Raw genomic sequence first — 22,656 nt, forward strand, 5'->3', positions numbered from 1 at the left:
CGCTACACGAACTCCCAAAACTGAGGGTCAGAGGAGTATCAATTTGCTTTCTGAGTGGGTTCTGTGCCCTGAAGGCTACAGATAATAATATGGAAAAAAACAAACAAAGCCCTCAAACAGGCCAAGCACTAGAAAGGTGATAAACCCCACACCATTAAAGCAGAAATTTAAAGGCAGGTACATATTCTACCTGATCTGATTCTGCTGTGAAATACCCAAGGCTGTTACAGAAGTTCACATGAGTTCTTCCAGCTGCATCAAGACAGAATGTTTGCATGGGCTTTGCCAAGAAGAGTGGAAAGTTCAGAGAAAAAAATAAAAGCGAAAAAGGAAGAACATTCCAGTGTTTCCACAATTATTCTTACAAAGCCAGTGGAGTTGGACAGCAGAGCAATACCCAGGAAACCTCTTGCTGTGCAAGCTCACTGCCACCCTGAGCCCAGGGCTGCTGCCTTTCAGAAAGCTCCTCTTGCATCCACTATATGCTGCACCTCTCCCTGGAGGAGCCTGGAAAGAGGAACACAGAAAGGAAAAGGGAGCTGTCCCATTCCAGGCCATTCCCATTAAAAGCCTGAGCTTCTTTTTCCAATGTGTTTCAAGCAGAATACACTGAATATCCTGCAGATGCAGCAAGGTTTTAGCACAGTATTTTTTTTCCTTCCCCCCCACATCACTACTCACAGGTATTTCCAAATTCAGATAGCCAGGCTGAGTTCTGTTCCATCTGCTGAAGAACCCCACACCTGACCTGAGAAGCTTAGGGACAGCAGTAGGATAAACCAGATAGAGAAACATCAAGGGGAAATAAAATGTATAAACAGCTTCTGGAAGGAGCAGCTTCCAGGGAAGCTGGAACAGAGAGAGGTGAGCTGGAACAGGGATCAATCTTGATCAGGGAAAACTTTTCTTGGAGCTGTTTCTCAACAGAACAGCACTAAGAAAAGCAAGTTGCAGTTTGTCCCTGCTGCTTCCACAAACTGCTTTTGTGACTAAAAGCCAAACCTGTTTTTAAATATCAATACTAAAAACCCACACAATTCTTTCAGCCTCCAAATATCGTAAAGGAAAAGGTTTCAGTGTCCTTTTTAAAAGCAAGAAGTACATTTTTAAATATTTTGTCTCCCAAGATCCAGTCTCCTTTCTGCCACTAGATGTCCCACAAGTAAGAGGAGAATCCAGATGGGGGCACTGTGAGCTAATTCTAATTTGGATTAATTTTCTTTTGAGCTGCTTTGAACTCTTAGTGCATTATTCAACTCAGTGAAAGCTTTCTCAAATTTGTAAATACAACAAAAGACTCTTGCTGGATTGATATATTCATTTAACAGTAATTTTGATGGTATAATAGTAGATTTAATCCCATATTCAGGTTGTTTCTGTGTTTTAGTCCTCTAAGTTTTAAATATAATGCAATTCTAGCAGGGAAGCATTATAATGAAGGTATTACCCCATGGGAACAGTTCTGTTGATGTTTATTTCAGCATTAAAATAAACATCAGAGTAAGAACTGTAAAGTATCATTGAAGAAACTACAAATGAGAGCTAACACACTTAGGAGAAAATAGCACAGATAATTTGATGTCCCTTTAGATGCTGGGAACTGCAGGTGGTGGAGCATCAAACAGGCCACCAGGCCATTTGCTGAATGCAGAGGAGACCCCAGAGCCAGGGTGGATGAGGCTCTGAACAATTTGGCCTAGTGGAAGGTGTTGTCCCTTGCCTATAGCAGGGGGTAGAAAGAGCTGGGCTTTCAGGTCCCTTCCAACACAAACCAGGCTGTGGGGAGGATATGCTGTGTCCCATCAGCCAGCTAATTAATGACAATCAAGATAATCGATCCCCAGGATACCTCAGCAGCAGCTGGACCTGTGCCACTGTTCAGTGGTCATTTGGCCAGTTTTCACTTTGTCCCACTGGCCCTTTCCTGCCCTTTATCAGCCCCTTTGGAAGGATGGTGTGGGGGACAGCATCAAAGGCTTTAGCAAAGTCGAGGTTGCCCTCCTCCATCCACCATGGTAACTGGACCATGGAAAGCTGCTGGGGCTTAAACACAACTCTGCCGTGGTTCCTCTCTCTGCAGGTGTTTTCCTTAGTGGGAAGTGGCAGTGTCCCTATCCATGCAAAAAGCTTCTCACCCCTGCCTGGCTATAATATCTCAGGAGCTAGGATATATATAATATATATATTATTATCTGTTTTCCAGGAGGAAAACAGAGGCAAGAAAGGACAGAAAAGACAACTCCAGTGAGAGCAGAAAACTCAACCCCAGTGAGACTGGAAACCTCTGAAGCTTGACTTCTATAAGTCAACAGGATTTCATCCCACAGCTGGCACAGCCCTGTGTGTAACAGAGGTTTTCTGCTACAAGGGGTGGATCATTTCAGCCCAGTGTGGACACCAAACATTTGACAGCCACATAAAACAGCCCTATTTTTATTTCACAGACCAGTTTCCTGATTTCCTGTCACCACTCATGTCTCAGCACACAAAACCCCTAAGTAAACCCAGGAAGGAGATATTTTTTTCATGATTACAAAGCCCAGCTGAGTTCTGAGTAAGTTTATTGTTGCTTTTGAGGTGTGTGCTCTCTGGTCATGAAGCTGTGCAGTACATCACATGGAAAGTGTCACAAGTCCCCAGCACAATAAACTTGGCAGAAGATGCACAGGGAATGGCCAGGGTGTGAGAAGAGGCTTCTGTGATCCATTGTCAGGCTGGAATTTGGTCCCAGCTCTATTTTGTGTATTCTAGCTGCTTAATCCAATTACAAGAAGTGACCAGCTAAGGATTAGATGAGAAGGAAGCCAAGGAAGTGACTTTGGCCCAGGACTCAGCTGACAGATGCCAAGTTACACAGTACAATTCCCATGGTAAACCTGCACTTATTTCTGCAGCAGTTCTCTTCAGCCATTGCAAATAAACAACTCAACAGCATCTTCAGCTCAGGAGTTTTGCCCTCAAGACTGTCAAAACACAGCTAAATTCAGACCCATCTCCTCCTTCATTAAATTGGGGTGCTGACCTATGTAAGCCACACTAAATCTGCTGTTGAATTTGTCCTTGCTTTCCAAGTGATACTGGGAACACTGCTCGAATGTGGAAAGTCAGAAGCAGATTCATTGCCTGTTCAATATTTGCCTGTGAAACATTCCCCATTCTCACAAGTGCAGGAAACAGCAAATGTTCCAATACTATCAGCACGTGGAAGAGTCAGTGAAGACAGAGCTGGAAGCAGGAGGCTGGCTGAGTGCACAGCCACAAGAACCAGCACCCTGATGGCACCAGTAGCCCTTAGCTGCCCTGAGCAGCCTCTGCCTGCAGTCCTGTCCAGAGGGTCCTGTTCAGCCTGGCACCCAGTCCTGACCTGAGCTGGAAGGCAGGCAACCCCTTGGACCCATCTGCAGCCTTGCCTACAGCCCCAATTCCTGCTGCTCCTGTCTGGACCCCTGGAAGGATCCTGGTCCATCCCCTCTCTTGGGTTGGGGTTTTCCATAGACCCTTTTATCTGCACCCAGCTCTGCTGCTGCAACCCCAGGGGCCTGAGGAAAGGGTCTGAAATGGCAAACCCCAGCCCTGGCTGTGGTTCTGCTGGTGTTTGAGGCATTTTGTCACTGTCCCGGGTTGCAGGGGACACTGGCAGCTGTATTTACCGGCCTGAAGTGCCTCGAGTGCTCACAAGTTTCACAAACACACCACCACTGGAGACAGCCTTCAAGGGAGTTAGGCTTCCAAAGGACAGGAAAGGGGTTTCACTTTGCTATCAGCACCAGGAAGCCCCAGCTAAGCACTTCTGAGCCCCTCAAGTTTTAATTTTGTTGTACAATCCCTCTAGCAGCTTTTGATATCCCCCTGCCTCTTTTTCCTGATACTCCTGGCTCTTTTGAGAGCCACAATATTCCTGCCACTGGGATTCAGCTGGATGCAGGATTTGGCCACATTTCTCACACACATCCCTCTGCCAGGCACCACACAGGTGAGGGCAGCAGCTTCCTACTGAGATGCAAACCTGATCACTGCCCAGCACCCAAACACCCTGGCAGAGGGGCTGCACCAACAACTGACCCTGGAAACACCTTGGATCATGGTCTCGAGGGTCACTTGGTATCTGCTGTCCCAAAACCAATGGAACTGGGGCAGCCAGACACAAAACCCAACCCTGGGAACACCCTGTGGATCCAAATTCCCCCTGTGGCCATGTAAGAGCAAGGAGCAGAGGACTGGCCAACATCTGGAGCCCCAACATGCAGGACAGCTCCTGGGAAACTGGACTTGTCTGAACTGCACATGGAATTGTTTGCAAGCACTAGAGCAATGCCCTGCAGACAGAATAATCCCACTGGTTTGGTAATAAAGAGATTTAGTATGTATTTATTTCAGTCTCTTGCCTAGATATATGCCACCTCTGCAAGCTGAAAGGAGAAGCAGGCAAGGAATATTTTGACAAATATTCTAAAGGTTGTAAACAACACAAGCTGATGGAACACACAAATAGGGAAAAACCCACATACTTTGCATTATTACTTTCTTATGAATTAGCCCAAGAGTCCCACAGATTGCTAGCTGAACTTTTTGGAGTAGTGCTCTAAATTCAATTTAGTGCCCTAGTCCCAGTTCTGGTTTACATGTATTTACTTCTCCCTTCCCATACAAGGATTGTATTTTAACAAATAACTGCTTTCTTCTATGAATTATTCTCCCTTTAAAGACAGCACTGTCGGGGCAGGTCACTGGTTCGGCAATCTTTAAGCTTAAATCCATTTAAGCCACCAGCCCCCAACCTTATTTTTTCTGTTTTGGCTGAAGGTGGAGCTGTCTGGGTGCATGAGCTGACTCGCCTGTGAAAGCAGATGGCATTTTCCTTCCCCAGCTGATCCCAGAGCAATTCAAACCCTTCCACACTGCCATCCTCTGGCAAAATATGTATACAATATTAATGACAGTTATTTTTGTCCCGTGGCGCATTCAGTCCTAGAAGAATAGTGGGAATCTTTTCCTAGTTCCTGAAGAATCTTTACTGGGAAAGATCCAGTGAGTCTGATCAAAATAGAAAGCAGAAGAGTGTTTTCCCCCCATCCAAGTGCATCTTTCTTGTGTTACTTCTGTGAAGGTGGATATACAGTTATCCATGAAGGTATCACATTATAACAGGATGTCTAAGGACAATGTTATCAGAATGCATGTTTTCCAAGTTCAGAAGCTACAGGATGACAAAAAAAAAAGGTCAGAACAGGCTTAATACAGAAAGGAGTTTGCTCTTGGAATGTCTGCCCAGAGTCAGATGCTGGATGACTGATCTTAGTCTGACCAGTACCAGAATGCCAAAACTCAGTCAGGACCTGCTGAATTTGCAATTGACTTTGGCACTGGCATGGTTACCTAAAGTCCCTGAGCTCAAACAAGAATCTGGCACTGCTGGAGGTGGGAAATTCAGCCACTAGCAAGGCTGAATTTCCCACCTCTAAGCCAGGCTGCCAGCAGGTAAATTACCAGGTGGCAAACAAGGAAAGCAATTCCTCAATCACAGACAGCAAGGCACCAGAGTTTTGTGTCAATCCAGCTAAAACAAACAGACTTGAACTCTTCCAGGGATGGTGCAGCCACAGCTTCTCTGGACAACCTGTGCCAGGGCCTTCCCACCCTCACAGTCAATAATTTCTTCCTAATATAAATCTAAATCTGGTGTAAATATTACTGCAGAGCTCTCATGTTAAGAAATCTCACCTTCTGTAATGAAGATGAATTTATCCCAGGACTGTGTCCTGGCACTTCTCTCTGCTATGGACCTCAGCCACGGAATGAAAACAAAGCCTACAACAGCAAAGAAAATAAAACTGACCAGTGCCATGGCTGTGTGCAGTGAGAATTGTAAAGGTGGCTCTCTTAGTGCCATCAGGCAAACAATCCTTGACAGAAAACAGCAAGCACTCACTGAGACCTCACCTAGAATTAAAAGCTGCAACACCTGCTGGGCTTTAAGTAACACATAGGAGGTACCACTCCAGGTGTTACAGAACAACACCTGAATTGCAGAGGATGTGGTCCAAAAGGCTGCAGGGGTGTTGTGCAGTGATTGCTTTCTCCTTAACTATGGGCTCTGAGTGCCAGAATTCAGGAGCAGACTGTTGGCACTCCCCTCCTGACGCCTCCATGCTGTCAGCTGCAGGAACAGGCTGACAAAGAGCTACCCCAGGAGCCTGGGGCAGGCTGAAGCCATGAGATGGATAATTGACAACACCACAGTCACACTGACAGCGGTATCACCCACTTCTCAGCAGGCCTGGTGCAGGAGGAGCAATTCACCTTCCCCCTGGGGGACTGCTGGAGCTGGAGACACAGAGTGTGTGCCCTTGTCTCTGATGCCTGGCTCTGAGATCCAGAAGAACACTGAATTTCATATAACATGAAATTTATGGGCACGTTTTCATAGTGATACATGAAAACAACTGTTAAAGTTAGATAGAAAAGCTAAAAGTGTGAGTGTGTAGATTAGAGAGTTTTCTTAAGTCACTAGTGAAAAAGTTAGAGTTTAGTTTCAAAAGCAGAAGATTTAGAACGTTGTTGTTTCTTCTTTCTTCTTCATGTTCTTCTTCTAGAGGTTTTTGGGTAATAGTAAGTGACTGGATAGAAAATGCCACAGTGCAGCACACAGATGATGGGTCATTGGGTCATTAAGGAAAATAGTATCTGTGTCTATTGTGAATTGGATAAGAATGAGTATAAAGATAAAAGAACTGTGTAGTTCAGGGCCATTTTGTGCCTTCAAAGTCCAAAGTGAGCCACAAGGCCATTTTGTACCATCAGAACAAAATGAGCCAGGTTGTGGTGAATTGAACTTGTGCAGAGAGTCTGGAGAGACCTGCCAAGTTTTGTGATAACATCCTAATAAACATGAGAAACAAGATCCTAACGAGCTCTGGAGTTTTCTTCAGACCTGGAGGACTGAGATAAGAGGGACTCCCTGTGAGGGAGTATCCCCAAGGAGCTCAGCTCAGAGGAGCTGAGAAATCCAGGAGTGAAGTGCAGAAGAAGCACAGCAGCAGAATCAAGAAGAAAGAAAGAAGAAATAAAAATAATTTTTAAAAAGTTACAGGGGACAAATTTGGTGAGATTACACCAAATCTCAGTGCAGACCCTGGTGATTGCCCTGGCTCCCAGCTCACATATGAGTCCAGCTGCAAACACAGTTCTAATCCTGGATGCATGCACTGGATAAAGCCTGGGAACCACTCAAGGAAGCATGGACCCCAGACGTACAGTGTACAGCATCCACTCATGAATTTAGCTGCATTCGAAAGCTGAGACCTGAATTTGGCATTTCAGACTCCTGCATTTGCTTTGGTAGTTTCCCTGTTACTGTTGTGAATAGTGTCTGGGCTCCTACATAATTAAGAGCAACATAATGCCTATGAAGTGCTTCTAATTTGCTAGGCTCCCTTTTCATGCAAGTGAAAAAAAATTAAGCAGACATTAGCAAGCAAGAGGCAGAACCCCACACGTGCTGCTGGTGGAGGAATCTTGAGCTCCTGCCTTGAGAAAAAACCTGAAGTGATGAAACTATCCACCAGAAAATCTAAAAAGCAAAAACCAACAGATACCAGGTGATGCCTTTGCACTGAAAGGAGTCCATCCTCCTATGGTGTGAGACCATGAATGTGGTTCAGCCTTCAGTTTTGAGACAGATACAGAGATGTGCCATTTCTTAAAGAGCGAGCTACAGACACGTGTCCTGTCATTTTCTGCTCCACACAAGTCTCCCTGTGTGTCCAGTGTCTAATACTGATCCAGGCACTGTAGCAATTCCCTTTTCCCCAGATTAAAGAAAAAACCTAACAGATTCAACCTCCCAGCCCTGGGGCAGTTCTCTCCCCCAAGTACTCCATACAAAATCTCACATGAGACAATCTCTTCTTACTCTCCTTCCTCCTGCATCCCTTTAATAAGCCATTCCCTTTTATCAGAATCCTTTCTATCTCTGTTTGTGGTTTTTTTTGGACCATCTCTTCTCCTTTCCCCTTCCCCTCCCCTTTTTATTTTTTAACTGCCAGAAAAAGCAGTTCTCACAGAGTGCAGCTGCATTTAACTAAGGATTTGGAATTCTGCAAGATGCCCTGGGCTGCTGTGGCCAGCATACCAACCAAGCCTTAAAAAAAACCCTAGAGGAAGAACCACACACAGCCCTTACATCTCAAGTAATTCCCACGTTCCTGTCAGTGTAGCTGATGTTTTGGTGCTGGACACTTATCTTTTTGCAAGTGCTCATTCCCTTCTGGACCCAACAAGGCTCTTTTTAACTTCCCTGATAACAAGTACATTGTTTACAGCAAACATTCTCACAGAAGAATGTAGCTTGCACCCGAGGTCAGGCTTGGGGAAATGTTTATTAGTGCAGCTGAAGGAATGTGCAGCAGGTAATTCTGCCTCAATTTTGCTCTAGTATCAAAGAAGTAATATGGAACTGTGCAGATTTTTAGATGCAAGGTTTCATGTTGTTCCCTATGAAGAGAAATTTTACCTAAACATCCCCCCTTCCTCCTATTTTCCATTAGCTGCTTATGCTAAGCACATCATCATCATATAATCACAGAATGGGTTGGGTCAGAAGGGACCTTAAAGCTCATTTCATTCCACCCCCTGCCATGGCAGGGACACTTTTCACTATCCCAGGTTGTTCCAAGCCCCGTCCAACCTGGCCTGGAACACTTCCAGGGATGGGGCAGCCATCCAAGGCTGCTTCTCTGGGCAACCTGCTGTAATCCTCATGCAGCATGGAATATCCCTTTGCTTGGTTCAGGTCAGGTGTCCTGGTTGTGCCCTCTCTCAAGCCCAGCACAGCTCAGCAGCAGCCAAAACACCCCAGTTTTACCAACACTGCATCACCCACAAATCCAAACCAGCACCATACAGGCTGCTGTGAGGAAAATTGACTCCATCCCATCCATACTAGGACAGCTAGACAGGCATCATTACCTTGCTGTTATATCCTTTGGAGGAACACAGTCTGTTCCCACCATTATCTTTATATTTAATCCCTGAGTTTTCCAAATGAGTATCTATACATCAATCTGAAAAAATTCCAGTTCAGCATAAAATTACGTTAAAGGAAAACCTAGTAAATTTGAGCACTGAATTTTCAAGCTTGTTGCAGCTGCAGCAGGGATTCCCCTGCATGTCAGTGCTTTGTGCTGCCCCTTTGGGAATGAGACTGTTCCTAAAGAACTGACACGGCAGCAGGGACCAGCAACAGTCCCTTCCTCACCTGGGGGAGGTCAATAACCAGAAAAGAATGAACATTTAGTGCCTTGAGGAGCCCCACCTGGGACCTCCACCCACAGACCAGGATCTCCACTCCAACCAGGACAGTTCTGGCCTGAGTTACAGCAAAGGAGCATGCCAGGAGTGTCTCCAGCACATCTGTGTGAACCTCTTGGACTTCCACTGTCTCTTCACCTCCATCCACATGGTGCAGCAAAGCAGTTAAATCCCTGAAGCCTTCCTGGCTGGGATCAGAATGCCCCCAACAGGTTCAGCATGAACCTTCTCAGAGGATTCTGGCAGCAGGCAATAAAGGAAGGGCTTTCAAACACTACAGGGAAGCAGAGCCCACTCCAATAGGACTCCTTCACCATCTAATCTAATCTAATCTAATCTAATCTAATTTTATTTTAAGAGCTCTTTAACTACAGACCCTCCTTCTCCATCAGCTTGAATATTCCTCTGCGCTACAGACCAAACCTAAGCCAAATTAAATTCTGGTAGCAGTGGCCACAAACTTCTCCTCCTTCATCTCACACATTGCTGGGGTGGTGCTGGGATCCTGCAGCAGCAACACAGCCCATGAATGAATGAACCACGCAGCTTTGTTCTTCATTTCCTTTCCAAGCTGCAGAAGAGACATCGGGATCTCCAGGACTTCACTGAGTGCCTGCAGCAAAACCCGACACCAAGGACCAGCAATTACAGTGACCCCCCAAAGTGAGAGTGTATCTTCAGCCACGGCACTCATCACCCATCGTACACGACTCCGAATGTTCAAACAGGTAATTAGGTCACAATCCTTGACACGACAGGGAAAACACCCCCATCCCCTGCCAAGCTAACAGGCTTCATCAGCCAAACACTCCCGAACTCCGACTCTTAATTACAGTTTCAAAGTGCTGAGGGCACAGCTTTAGCTACTCCCCCCCAGGCTGAGAAGTGCTGGCATACCTTTTTTCACCATTAAGTGTCTACATTTGCAAACAAATCCCAGGCAGAGCTCGGGCTCCCGCTGTTTGATGGCTTTCACTGCAGTCAGGAGGATGAACCGAAGGGAATTAGCGCCTGGGTTTAACAAAGCCCAGCTACAAACCAGCTGACACGGGGCTGTCAGCAGCTCATCGGCCTTCAGGGGGAGGAAACAAGGTTATTCCTCTACAACAGAGCAACCTACTACCGACAGACTTGAGTGAGGGCTGGAGATAAAAAGAGGATTACAGCTTAAGGGAAGCTGGCACCCCAGCCAGGGAGCAGCCCGGGCTTTGCAGCCGTGCTCCATCACAACAGCGCAGCTCAGCATCTCGGAGTTGTTAGATTTGTGTCCGTGATTGCCTGTAGAATTCTGGAATCCCTGAATGGTTTGAGTTGGATGAGACTTTAAAGCTCATCTTGTTCCAAACCCTGCTGTGGACAGGGACACCTGCTATCCCAGGCTGCTCCAAGCCTCATCCAGCCTGGCCTTGGACACTCCCAGGGATCCAGGGACAGCCACAGCTGCTCTGGGCACCCTGTGCCAGGGAATCCACCCTCCCAGGGAGGAATTTCTTCCCAACACCTGATCTAACCTTGCCCTCTGGCACTTTAGAACCATTGCCCCTTGTGCTGTCACCATCTGCCCATCTCCTCTGAAAACATTAAAAGTTGAAACTCTTGTTTACATTCCAAACTTGCAAAGCAGATGATGCTTTTAAGCCAAGATTTGGCGCCTTTGTGCATCTGTAGAAATGGGAATTTAAAACCTGTACTGCTCTGCCATCCATCCAGAGAGCTTCCTCCTCACACACACATGGCACTGATGTGGCAGCTCAGAAATCAAAGCTCTTCCATGTGCAGCAGATGCACTATTTCATTTTCTGTGAATTGACTTTGCTCGTTTTCTACTACCTGACAGTGCCTACTACCTAGAAGTGCCCATGACTATAGAGTGTTTGTGATCATCAAGCTTCCAACTTCATTTACCCCACCAAAGCTGAGAGGCAGGGGACATTCCCAGCCAAACTGGGTCTCAGTCTGGGAAGAAGAGCTGTGTCTCCCTCTCTCAGGCTGTAACAGAGCCCAGCACATTCTGGGCTGTTGTTTGCTCACACACCATCCCATCCCAGAGCCAGCCTGAATTCCTTGTCCAGATCAGTTTGTGCTTGTTCTTTCCTTGTTTGCTTCACAGTTGCCATTGTTTGTTTTCCTTCCCCGAGTCCCTGCTGTTTCAGCCAGTCTTTTCAAGGCTTTTGGTTAATGGTGTCACAGAATTTTTGAATCACTAAGCCTGGAAAAGGGCCCCAAGATTATCAAATCATCATCTATGCCAAGGTGTTTACTGCTTGAATTCAGAAGCATGGCCTGAAGCCACACCACCAAGTTCTTCAATTGACAAAGATATTTTCTTCTCCCCTGAGATCAGCCTAAGTTTTCTGATCCAGAACGTAACACCCACCTAGAAGGAGTCTTACTTTCCAAGTACCAAATCCTGAGTCAGGGCTGTTTAGCCCTGAAGCAGAAACAACCCTTTTATGTCTCCAACTGCCCTGTCCAGTGTCCCCTTGTACCACCAGAGCAGATTCTCCCAGGCAGGCCTTCTTGGCTTCCCTTATCCTCTGCCTTCCTTGGAAATCCAATCACATTTTACTTTGCACATCCCAGGAACCCAAATGAAAGCCACAACAAATCTGTATGAGCAGCCCTCTGGATTTCTTTCTAATCCTTTGTTTTATTCTCAGCCTTTTGGAGGACATGCTCATAGATGTGCCATCAGATGCACAGCACTGGCCAAACAGTTTCTCCAGCTGGCAGCAGGGGCTCCCTCCTCACAGCTCCCCAAGAGCAGAAGGGAAGAGCAAACACATTTCAAATCCCTTTCACTACAGCACTAACTGCTCTAATGCTAAGCTTTTACACTTGATAAGAGATGGGAATCATCCTCCAAATGCAGGCAGGGAGCTCCCCAGCACTTCAGCTGTGAGCTCAAAAGGCAGTTTACCTGGAAGAGCAAGAGGCAAATTGTCATTTTGTTGTTGTCACAGCCACTAAAATCTAAACCTGCTGGAGGACAGCACAGCAGAGCAGTGTCCCAGCTCCTCCAGAATGCCACTGACTCAAGTTACTCCATCAAAAGCAGTTACTTGTGCTTAGCCACACTTAGGCACACTACTAGTGTGCCAAAACACACAAAAATTTTGGTATAATTGTTATATCCACATGCTGTGGCTGAGGTGAGGAATTAAACCCCGTGTATTTTTCTACAGGACAGGAGACTAAGACTGACAGTTCATTCCTATTTACAGAAAAGGGATCCAGCTTAAATCCTAGGAGCTGAATTAATTGACAAGAGTCTGCAACAGGTCGACCTATTGCCTGTGCTGAAGCACAAACTCCATTGGGAATGATGAGCACAGCATGGCCAGTGCTAAACAGGGCTTGAGTTTCTCCTTTTTTTCCCTCTTTTTCCACCTTTTTGTTTTCCTTTAGCCACACACTGAAGTCCCACTGAACACACCTCTTTAACTCCAGGCTAAGGGATTGTGTCCAGTGTATGTCAGGGAAAGGCCTTCATGTCTAAGAGCAGGTTAAAGGTTCCTCTCTCTGGTTTGGGCACAGCACTGCTCAGAGCTCACTCACTCTTCCTGCCTCCTTTATTACCCATTAGTGCATGTAAAACAAATGTCCAGTTTGGCCACCATTATTTATGACAGTTTGGGCCCATAAAAGTCAAAAAAGAGGATTTATGCTGGCCTGGGTGCAGAGGTTAAGTGATACAGCACTGAGCCCTTCTCAAAATACATCTGACACAGGGCTTAAAGTATTTTAGTCCTGAACTTCAAATCTGAGCTGTGCCAGTGCTGTCCAAATCCTCCTAAGCCAGTTGGAAGCCAGTCTTTACATTTAGTAATGGTTGGGAAGGGTTCACAAAATAGTGGCTGCAAGTTCAACAAAACAACAGATACCAACTTAAAAGCACAAAATCAGATAATTACATCTCAACAGGGAGAGCTGATAGACTTTAATATTGTTTGTGCTGTTGACAAGTGAAAGCCTCATCCTTTTTCTGTTGATCTGATGATTCTGATTTAGAATCCACTTAATGAATACTATTAATGAGACTGCTGGGCAGACTGGATGTGGTTTGGTCAATACTTGCAACTTATATTAAAAGAAAATGCTCACACCCAGTTCTTCAAAAAGCTTGTCTGAGCCAGTTTGAGGTCATGCCTGTTAACACTCTGTCAGCTACGGAAACTTCTCGGTGTTTAAACAAAAACTTAAGAGCTGGCAGCTGGCTGGGGTGCAAAGCAATGGAGCAGCTTCTGTTTCAGGATTCATCTGCTCATGGCAGTTCTGGACACCTGCTCAGAGCCAAAGGAACCATGAGGTGGGTCTGCTTCAGGAGGGCTCTCCTCAAATCCTTGTGCCAGGACCTGGTCCAGCACCACAGGCTGGGAGAGCTGGAGGTGCTCACCTGGAAAAGAGAAGGCTCCAGGGAGAGCTCAGAGCCCCTTGCAGGGCCTGAAGGGGCTCCAGGAGAGCTGGAGAGGGACTGGGGACAAGGAATGGAGGGACAGGACACAGGGAATGGCTTCAAACAGACAGAGGGCAGGGATGGATGGGATATTGGGAAGGAATTGTTCCCTGGGAGGGTGGGCAGGCCCTGGCAGAGCAGCTGTGGCTGCCCCTGGATCCCTGGAAGTGTCCAAGGCCAGGTTGGATGAGGCTTGGAGCAACCTTGGACAGTGGAAGGTGTCCCTGCCCATGGCAGGGGCTGGCACTGGATGAGCTTTAAGGTCCCTTCCAACCCAAACCATTCTGGGATTCTATATGCACAGCATGAAATTACTGGACTATCTGATTAAAGTACTTTTGCTGACAAATCCTGTAGATCAGCTCATAAATTCTATTTCTTATTTTTCTAAATCTCTTGTCTAGATATATAGCTTAAGGGTAATGCTTTTTGTAGGAAAGATGAGCTCAAAATAAATCCCTTCATTCTCAGTTAAAGAAAAAGATATTTCCATAATTCTAATTGAGCTGCATTAACCTCAAAGTTTAAACTGCTTCAGATCACTATTCTTCCACAGGCATTTCATTGACACAGTTATCACCAGACTTCTCCACAGGATCACAGAATGGTTTGGATTGGAAGGGACCTTACAAACCATTTAGTTCCCACCCCTGCACAGGAGGGACACCTTTCTCTTTTCTTTTCTGCCAGCCTAGAAAAAATAAAAATCCTTGCTTAGTTAAATTATACTGTTAATGTTTCCCCAAAAGGTTTTAACTAATTATTTTCAAGGGCAAGAGGAAACAAATAACAAAACTATTCTATTCTAGTGTCAAATACACACACACACCTCCTGCTTCAAAACCAGCTCACCTCTGGGGAGCAAAGCCCTGGGAATGGAGCAAGACCTAGTTTTCAAATTCACTCCATCAGCAGCTTGTGTTCTGAGCTCATAAAACAGAAACAGTTTTTGGGCAAAACAGACACTCAAGCTCTTTTTTAATGTTTCAATGATTTCCAAGTAACACTTGCAGACTCATCACCCGGCTGCCACATGAATTGCAAATGACTGGAGGAAGGTGAGGGAATATAAATCCTAACAGTTTCAAAGGTGTTCAGCCTCAATTCCCATTGAAGGCTTACAAAAATCTTTTGCTTCAGCTGCATGTGACCTATTTGGTATATTTTGATATTTGGGAGCAGAATGGAGATTTAAATTGGACACCCACACCTGAAAGAACACTGCAGGAACTTTTAGATGCTAAGCAAGCAAGCCAAACATCGTAAACTGTGTGTCTACAACTGCATCACTCCCATGTGGAAGACATCCAGGAATTATTTCCCAAGGTCAGAAAGGTGCAATCCTGCAGCTGCATACTATTACACTGCTATAAGCTACTGCAACATGCCATTGAGAGGAGTAGAGGTAAGAAGAAAGCTTTATTTTAGTGGGTTTACACCAATATTATTTATGAAGTAAGTAGAAGGTTTATTCTAATAACCTGTGTAAGAGAATTTGGGAAAGCTTGATCCTTGCATTGGAGGCAGGAGGTGGAATCAAACAGCAGGATGCAAGGATCAAAATGAGCAGGACTGCAAAGCCAACAGCTGTTTCTTGCTTGCTCTTCTCCTCTTTATTTTTCTTCCCAGGGCGGAAGATGGAGCTCACACTGTAAACAGAAGATGCTGAGTGCCAGCAAGGAGCACTGCAGGCTGGAGCCTTGTTCAAGGACAGCTGATCAGAACAGCCAGGTCCCTGCAATTGCTCCAGCATTCCCAAGGCTCTCTGAAGGCACTGCTTGTCACAGCACAGCGCTTACTGCAGCAAATATGTTGTGGGAGGGCTGCTGGTGAAATGAAGCTTTTGGTTGCTGGAGAGAACAGACAAACGATTGTTTGGGAAAAGCTGTCTAACCCCCTCTTCCCACCAGTTTCATCCCTGGGTTAAAACTCCCTTTATTTTTTTCCCATCAGCTTGAGCCCACCCCTAAGATTTCTGGACACCGCAGCTGAACGATCATCTCCTGTTAAATAGATAGTGGTTTTTGCCACTCCTACACAAACTGACATAATCACAGCACAAAAACCAGGCAGTGGAGAGCCTGTGACCATCCCACCACTGGCAGAACATCCAGTCGACAAAGAGATGAATAGGGATGAGATGAGCCTCTCCCATATAAAAGAACTACAGGTGCAAGGGGTTCCTGCAGGCTCTAAGTGCTCTTCACCTGAAAAATGCTGCTTTAAAGTCACTTCTGGCAATGGCTGTAATTAATTGTTGCCAATACAACCCCAGTGAGTGTAAATGAGCCCTCTTAGCAGCATTTCACACTTCACTTTTCTAGCTTAGCAACAGGAGTAGAAGAGGAGTGAGAAACTGGAGATTATTGATTTATTTAGGTATTGGGGAAGAGGCTCCTGTGTCCTGGTTGTTACTAAGGAAAAACCAGAATGGAAATAAACCTTTTCCTCTTACTTTCTGAATGGGAAGTGGGGGAAAAAAATTACTTCTAGTTTGTTACTATGCTGCTCTATTTTTAATTAGCAATAAATTAATCTTCCCCAAGCCAAGTCTGTTTTGCCCATGACTGATGGGTGAAGGATATCCCTGCCCTTATCCAGACCCACAAGATTTTTCACCTTGTTTTCTCCCCTGTCCTGCTGCAGAGGTTCATCCATGTCAGATGAAAAGGAAGCTCTAGCAGATCAGAGTTCAGAAATCAGATATTTTGCTTGATGATCAGCTTGGAGAAAGCTGGCTGGTACACTGGTTTATCAGTGCAGAGGGCACAGCTCCTACATCTGTAAGGGATTAACCTGCTCATCCTCAGAGGGCAGCACATTGCACAAGAGAAGAGTTTGGCTCAATATAAAAAAGCAGCTGCTCCCCCAGCCTTGGGGGGAAGCCCTTGGCTGTTCTGGCAGCTCAGCACCCTATAAGGCTCAGTTCATGTCTCCTCCAAGCTTCATAGCAGAGATGCTGGGCTAGCAAACTGCAGGAGCTGTGCTGTGCCAATACCTGCTGTGTGTGTGTGTGGTGGGACAGAATCCCACAGACCAGGAAACACACAAGCCTCGAGGGGAAAAAAGAACCCAACATTAAAAGGATAAAATTACTTCAGCACTGCTGTCATTTCCAGCAACAAAAACTTCAGGGTGGAGGGGGAAGATGCAGAGCAGCGAGTAACCAGCCTGACAAGGGTAAGGGGCAGGGAAAGGGTGACCCTGGTTATCATCTACCCTGCCCCAAACACAGCTCTGTGCAGCCACCAGGACACTGAATGTGGGACTTGCATTATCTGCCTGGTGCCTGAACTGGGACTAAAAACTTAGCAAGCCTGCTCTTGGCAGGTTTGCAGCAAACCCAGCCTCAGCAAAGCCACTGTGCAGCGTGTCAGAGCAATTCCGTGCGCGCGGGATGAGCTCTTTGTCCTCTGCACAGCCAGTTTCACCCTTTGTGCAGAGCAGTGAGCCAAAGCCCACAGACAAATTTAATTCAGGATAAAAATGCGTTTGCCAGTTCTGTTTAGTCATACTTCATTGCCTCATGCTTGGTTCCATCACAAACAGGCAGATGCAGCTGAGTTCTCTCCAGTCACTTTGGTTTTGCTAAATTTGGGGATATAACACAAGAGTAACATTTGTGCATTGGCACAAAACTGAAGATTTATTTTTCCTGATAAAACTTTCATTTGTACAATATGTGTCACAGAAATCCAGGATGAAAATGTTAATTCCAGGAACTACAGTGTGCTCAGAGAGCCTTTCCCAGGCATTTTACAATCACACATCACAAAGTACTCACTCTGCAAGGTCTTGCCAAGAGGGTGCTTCTCCTCTGTGCAGCTTATTTCACCAGCCAGCAATCTCTGGGACTGCTTTCCTCTGCTATCACCAGGGCAGCAAGGGTTTCACTGCTGTTTCAGGGACCAGCACTTAAACATAGCCCACAATTTTTGTTGTCCCTTCCACACAGCCCAAAAGTTCTGAAAACACCTTAAAAAGAAATGCAAATAAATAAAGCAGAAGTTCTGATGTCACACTATATCAGGAATGCCTCTGGAAGTACAACACTGACTTTCTTCTGAGTTGCACAAGAGAACAAGTTTTATTATTCCAGATCTTCTTTTATAGGCAGGTCTGAGAGGTAAAACTCTCATTGGTCATTAAACCAACACATCACTATCATTGGACAATTAGGAACAACATCCCTTGACGTTTTCTTGCAAGAAAACAACAAGGATCCAAACAACACCTGCAGAGGTTGTTTTCCATCTCCAAGGAGACTGTTTGGATTCTTCCTTATGATTTCTCAGGCCACACTTCTCAGGCCAGTCTGAGAAAGTTCAGAGACTTGGTTTCACACAGACACTGAGCTCCCTGCCTGCTTTCTCACATTCAGCATCCATATTCTGTCACAAAGCACACTGCAGCAGGGGACTCACATAGTAAGTTATGAAGAAACATCCTGGAGCAAAACAAAACACCACAAGCACATTTCAGTTGTGCTCAAGGGTTAAAGATAACACAAATTACTGTGCTCCCCAATTTCCACCTGCATGGAACTGGAAACTACAGTGCTCACTCAGCCATCAATAACTTCACCATGTCAGCTTTGTGTTCAGATTTCCAGAGCTACAACCCCTCATGGAGTTTTCTGGAGTAAGGGATTCAAAATCTTTTCTGTCACCTCTTTGGGGTGGATGACCTGCTTAGGAAAGTAGTTAATACAAAAGTAGCATCACAATCATGGAATGGTTTGGGTTGGAAAGGACCTTCAAGCCCATCCACTGCCACCCCCTGCCATGAGCAGGGACACCTTCCACTATCCCAGGCTGCTCCAAGCCCCATCCAACCTGGTCTTGGACACTTCCAGGGATCCAGGGGCAGCCCCAGCTTCTCTGGGCACCCTGTGCCAGGGTCTGCCCACCCCCACAGGGAGGAATTTCTTCCCAATATCACATCTAAATCAATTCTTTCAGCTTAAAGCCATTCCCCCTTGTCCTATCCTGATGCTAAATTTATTTGTGCACTAGAAAATTTTGCAAGCATGATGAGGATCATTAAATACCTCACCACAAGCAAGTAGTGCAATTCCCATAATATTGACTGGATGATGAAGTAACATTATTACAGGAGATCTTAAACACTGGGAAATTAAAACACTGCATGGCTGTGAGAGACTCCTGTCATTAAAGGGCTGTGTGGAGACCATCTATAACACTTTAAAAATATGCTTACACACCATAAATCACTGCCCCACCATAATACATGCACATTATATTCATAACAGCATAATTACATGACAATTACCATACAGCAGTAATTAAAGGGAAACCCTGTGTGCCATCCAAGGCAGCTTCTTTGAAACAGACTAAGTAAACAAGGAAAGTATAATTAAACAACAGAAGGTGAGCTGTTTCCTGATGATAATTACATTACTGGCTATATTTTTAATTAGGTCACTTCTAAAACATCAGACTTGTTCAGGGTTTTGATGTCCACAGGAATCCTGTTGCACAGCAGCCCAGGTGGTCATGGGCTTACCTACCAATCTCATTTGTTAAAAGCTTTAATGGCAAGTATGTTTTGCCCCTTGGCCGACTTTTGGGCAGCTGCCTAATTTCTATAATGGCCTAACACAGACTTTAGCCAAAAGCTGGAGTCATTCCACATTGCTGAAGAAAACATTCAGCTCAGGAGAGCTGAAAAATAAATGCAGTTTTCTTAGCTGAAGCAAGACCTTGCAGAGGTGAGAAGAAGCTTCATTTCTATGCATTTTGGTAAAGCTCTGCCAAATAAAAGGGCTTGAGGAATAAGCCAGATGAGAGGGGAAGGGATAGGAAAGAATGTGCAGTGCTCATAGTGGGGTTTACACACAGCTCAAGCTGTGAGGATCTGCTCGCTGGGGACACAAAGCCAGCCCAGGAAGCACAGCTGAGCTCTCCCACACTGGCATCAGAGGCACTGAAGAATTTAAGGACTCCATTTGGGACAACTCATTTAAATGCCTTAGACTCCAAGCAGCAGCCTAGAGGTGGGAATGCAATAATGAACCTGAGTGCTCAGGTCACCTCCATTACAGAAGCATTTTAACCTCTTTGGAGAAGCTGCAGCAACTGGTGAACTTCAAAGCTGAGCCTACAGACATATGCTCCGTGGCTAGAGAGGGCTGGCTGCTATTTCTGCATGTGCTTTCCTGGGAAAAGCCAGCCTTTCACAAACAAGTTCCACTAGAGAAATCATTGTATATTCATTCCTTGCTCCCTCAAAGGATACAACTTGCAGGATCCTCCCCAAGAGCAGCTCCAGCAAAGCACAGATGGATGACTCTGGATTTACTCTTCCCCAGGCTGCCTGAGGCAGTCAGGCACTATTAAACACTAGTTATCATTATCCTAATCTAATAGGTCACAAGACATTATGGCATCCTGAATTTTGTGCCCATTCATGCTGTTGTTTGTTAAAAGAATTCATCTCAAAGGCTGCCAACCCCTGCCTTGGTCAGAATCACTTTTTTACCTTCTCACCATCTGCTCTGAGACCTCAAGGGCAAGTCAGTGTGAGTACAGTCTGAGCTGCAATTCACTGGGTTATATCAAATTTGAAATCATCCAGCAGAAAATGGACCTCATAGCTCCTGATCCCTCCAGGAGAGGCAGCACTCTGCTGCCCAGTCCAGCACTAGCAGGACCACTGCAAAGAGAGAATGTTTTAGAGATGTGTACCCACAGCTTGAGTCCACCTACAGTACAGCCCCATCCATCAAAATCCTTCTTTAAAATCAGCCAAGCCTGATTTGAATGGATAACATCCAAACCAGACTCACCTGGGTCCACAGTCTCCTGAAACCTCATCAGATCAGATTTTCATTTCTCATCTGGTGCCTCTCTGCCTAGCATAGATACTCTGTCTTAAAAAAAAATATGCCCAAAATATGAGGTGGATTTTTTGGGCCTTTGCCACTTGAAGAATCACTTCAAATTCTCCTCTGGCCTCCAATACTTCTTTCCATGCCAGTTAGGCCAAAAGGAGACATTTTTTGCAGATTAAATAAACAGAAAAAGGGATGAAAAGAAGAGGTCACAGTCCAGATTTCAGCACTGAACATGTCATACATGGCCTTTTCTGTACAAAAAGCCCAGATAAACCTCAAAATCTGATTATGTAGATTATTCTCTCACGTCACACTTTGATAGTCTTATGCATTTCAAGGCTTCTAAGGTGGCTGTCAGAGAGAAGGGCTTGCATGAGGCCCTCAACAGAGAGCTACCAAGGAAGGGGAAAAAAAAAGTGGATTTATCCTATCATTCAGCATGCTACCACAGCCCTAGCAGGAAGTTGGGGGAGCCTGGCATTCTGCCACAAGAGAAAGCCCAAGGAAAGCTGTTCTCTTTTAAGCCAGCCATATGGAAATGAAGCCCTGAGCAGCAGCATGGTGAGAGCTGCTCTTACAGCAGCACTGCTCTACTCACAGAGTAGATCTGCTACACACAGGCAAGAAGGGAGGGGAGTGTGTGGGCTCATTGAGCCTACAGAGAAATCAGGATAAACAGCAAGTTCCTCTGAAAACAGAGCTGGTGACCCAAAAGGGGAAAATGTAAACCTGCAGATAAACCATGCAACAGCATCAGCTCATTTGGAGCATGCAGAGCTCACCAAGATCAGTGGCAGGACACACCTGAAGGATGGGGTCATCCAGAGGGACCTGGACAAGCTCTGGCAGTGGGTCCATGGGAATTTCAGGAGGTTTAACAAGACCAAGGGCTGGTGCTGCACTTGGGTGCAGGCAACCCTCAGAATTAATCCAGGCTGGGATGGAGCAGCCCTGGGAGAAGGACCTGGGGTCCTGGTGGGTAAGAGCTGGACCTGCCCCAGCTCTGAACCCCCTGCCTGGGCAGCAGGGGAGGGGGAATTCTGCCCTGCTCAGGTGAGACCCCACCTGCAGAGCTGCCTGCAGCCCTGGCTCCATCAGCAGAAGATGTGGAATTGCTGGAGTGAGCCCAGAGGAGGCCACAGAGACAATCAGAGGTCTGGAGCACCTCTGCTACAGGGAAAGGCTAGGAGAATTGGGATAGTTCAGCCTGGAGAAGGCTTTGGGTAACCTAATTGTGGCCTTCCAGTACCCAAAGGGAGCCTACAAGAAAGGTCTAGCATTTTAGCAGTTCTTGGCTGGCAGAATGAAGTTCAGAGTCACATTAAATTCTGAAAATCTTTGGAGAAAGTTTAGTGTATTTTCTAGTGAGTCACTGGTCTGTTACCACTGCCAAAGGAAAGAAAGGGTAAGCAAAGCACTGCTGTTACCCAGGAATACCTAAAGAGTTGTGGGTTTGGTAACCAAGGGGAGACACAGCTGCACTACTGCACAGCAGAAAACCAGCCCTGTCCCAGTGGCCACCCTGTTTGCACAACCACTCAACCCCAACCCTACTGCCAGCCTCATAAATCTCAGATAAAAGGGATGTTTCTGTGGTAAGATGCTGGCTGAGGCACAGGGCCCCACACCGAGGGTCTACTTCAAGCACCGTGAAAAAGCTGAGCCAGCCACTTCTGTGCTCCACCTTCTCCTGGTTCAAAGGGAGCAAAAACTGCTCCCTCACTGAAAGGTGAGAGCCATTAGCAACTGCAGGGACTAACTGCACCCACAGTGGTCTGAGAAAACGGGACTGCAGAGTAGGTATAGCACTACCCTAAAAGATATAAAAAAAGTTTTACCCCAATTTTGTTTCCTTTTCTACATACTTTCAACTCTCTCCAAGCCTTCAAAGTTGCACTCAAGTTATTTTTAGCAGATCAAAGTGACCTAAGCCTGGTATTTTTACTCAGTGCATTTTAAAACTAATTTATTTACCAAAAGCTTCCTAAAATACATGGAGTTCAACTTGAACTTGTTAGACTTGGCTAAAAGCCAC

The 22,656-nt window shown here is 45.8% G+C and overlaps 1 protein-coding gene across 11 annotated transcripts in view; it reads right to left on the reverse strand.

Moving 5' to 3' along the window:
• Nucleotides 1-22,656, reverse strand: part of TRPM8 (transient receptor potential cation channel subfamily M member 8) — a 688,444-nt gene that overhangs the window by 658,046 nt on the left and 7,742 nt on the right. For 2 of the 11 annotated variants that reach the window (XM_033515900.1, XM_033515899.1), the window contains one exon: nucleotides 17,550-17,740. The exons of 8 other annotated variants lie outside the window; for them this stretch is intronic. The gene's annotated coding sequence lies outside the window, so the exon portion shown is untranslated. Of the gene's footprint in view, nucleotides 1-10,206; nucleotides 10,225-17,549; nucleotides 17,741-22,656 lie in introns of those variants that run through there. One more of the 11 variants, XM_033515902.1, reaches the window with a different exon arrangement.

This window comes from Parus major, chromosome 7 (genome assembly GCF_001522545.3).
Source record: "Parus major isolate Abel chromosome 7, Parus_major1.1, whole genome shotgun sequence".
Taxonomy (NCBI): domain Eukaryota; kingdom Metazoa; phylum Chordata; class Aves; order Passeriformes; family Paridae; genus Parus; species Parus major.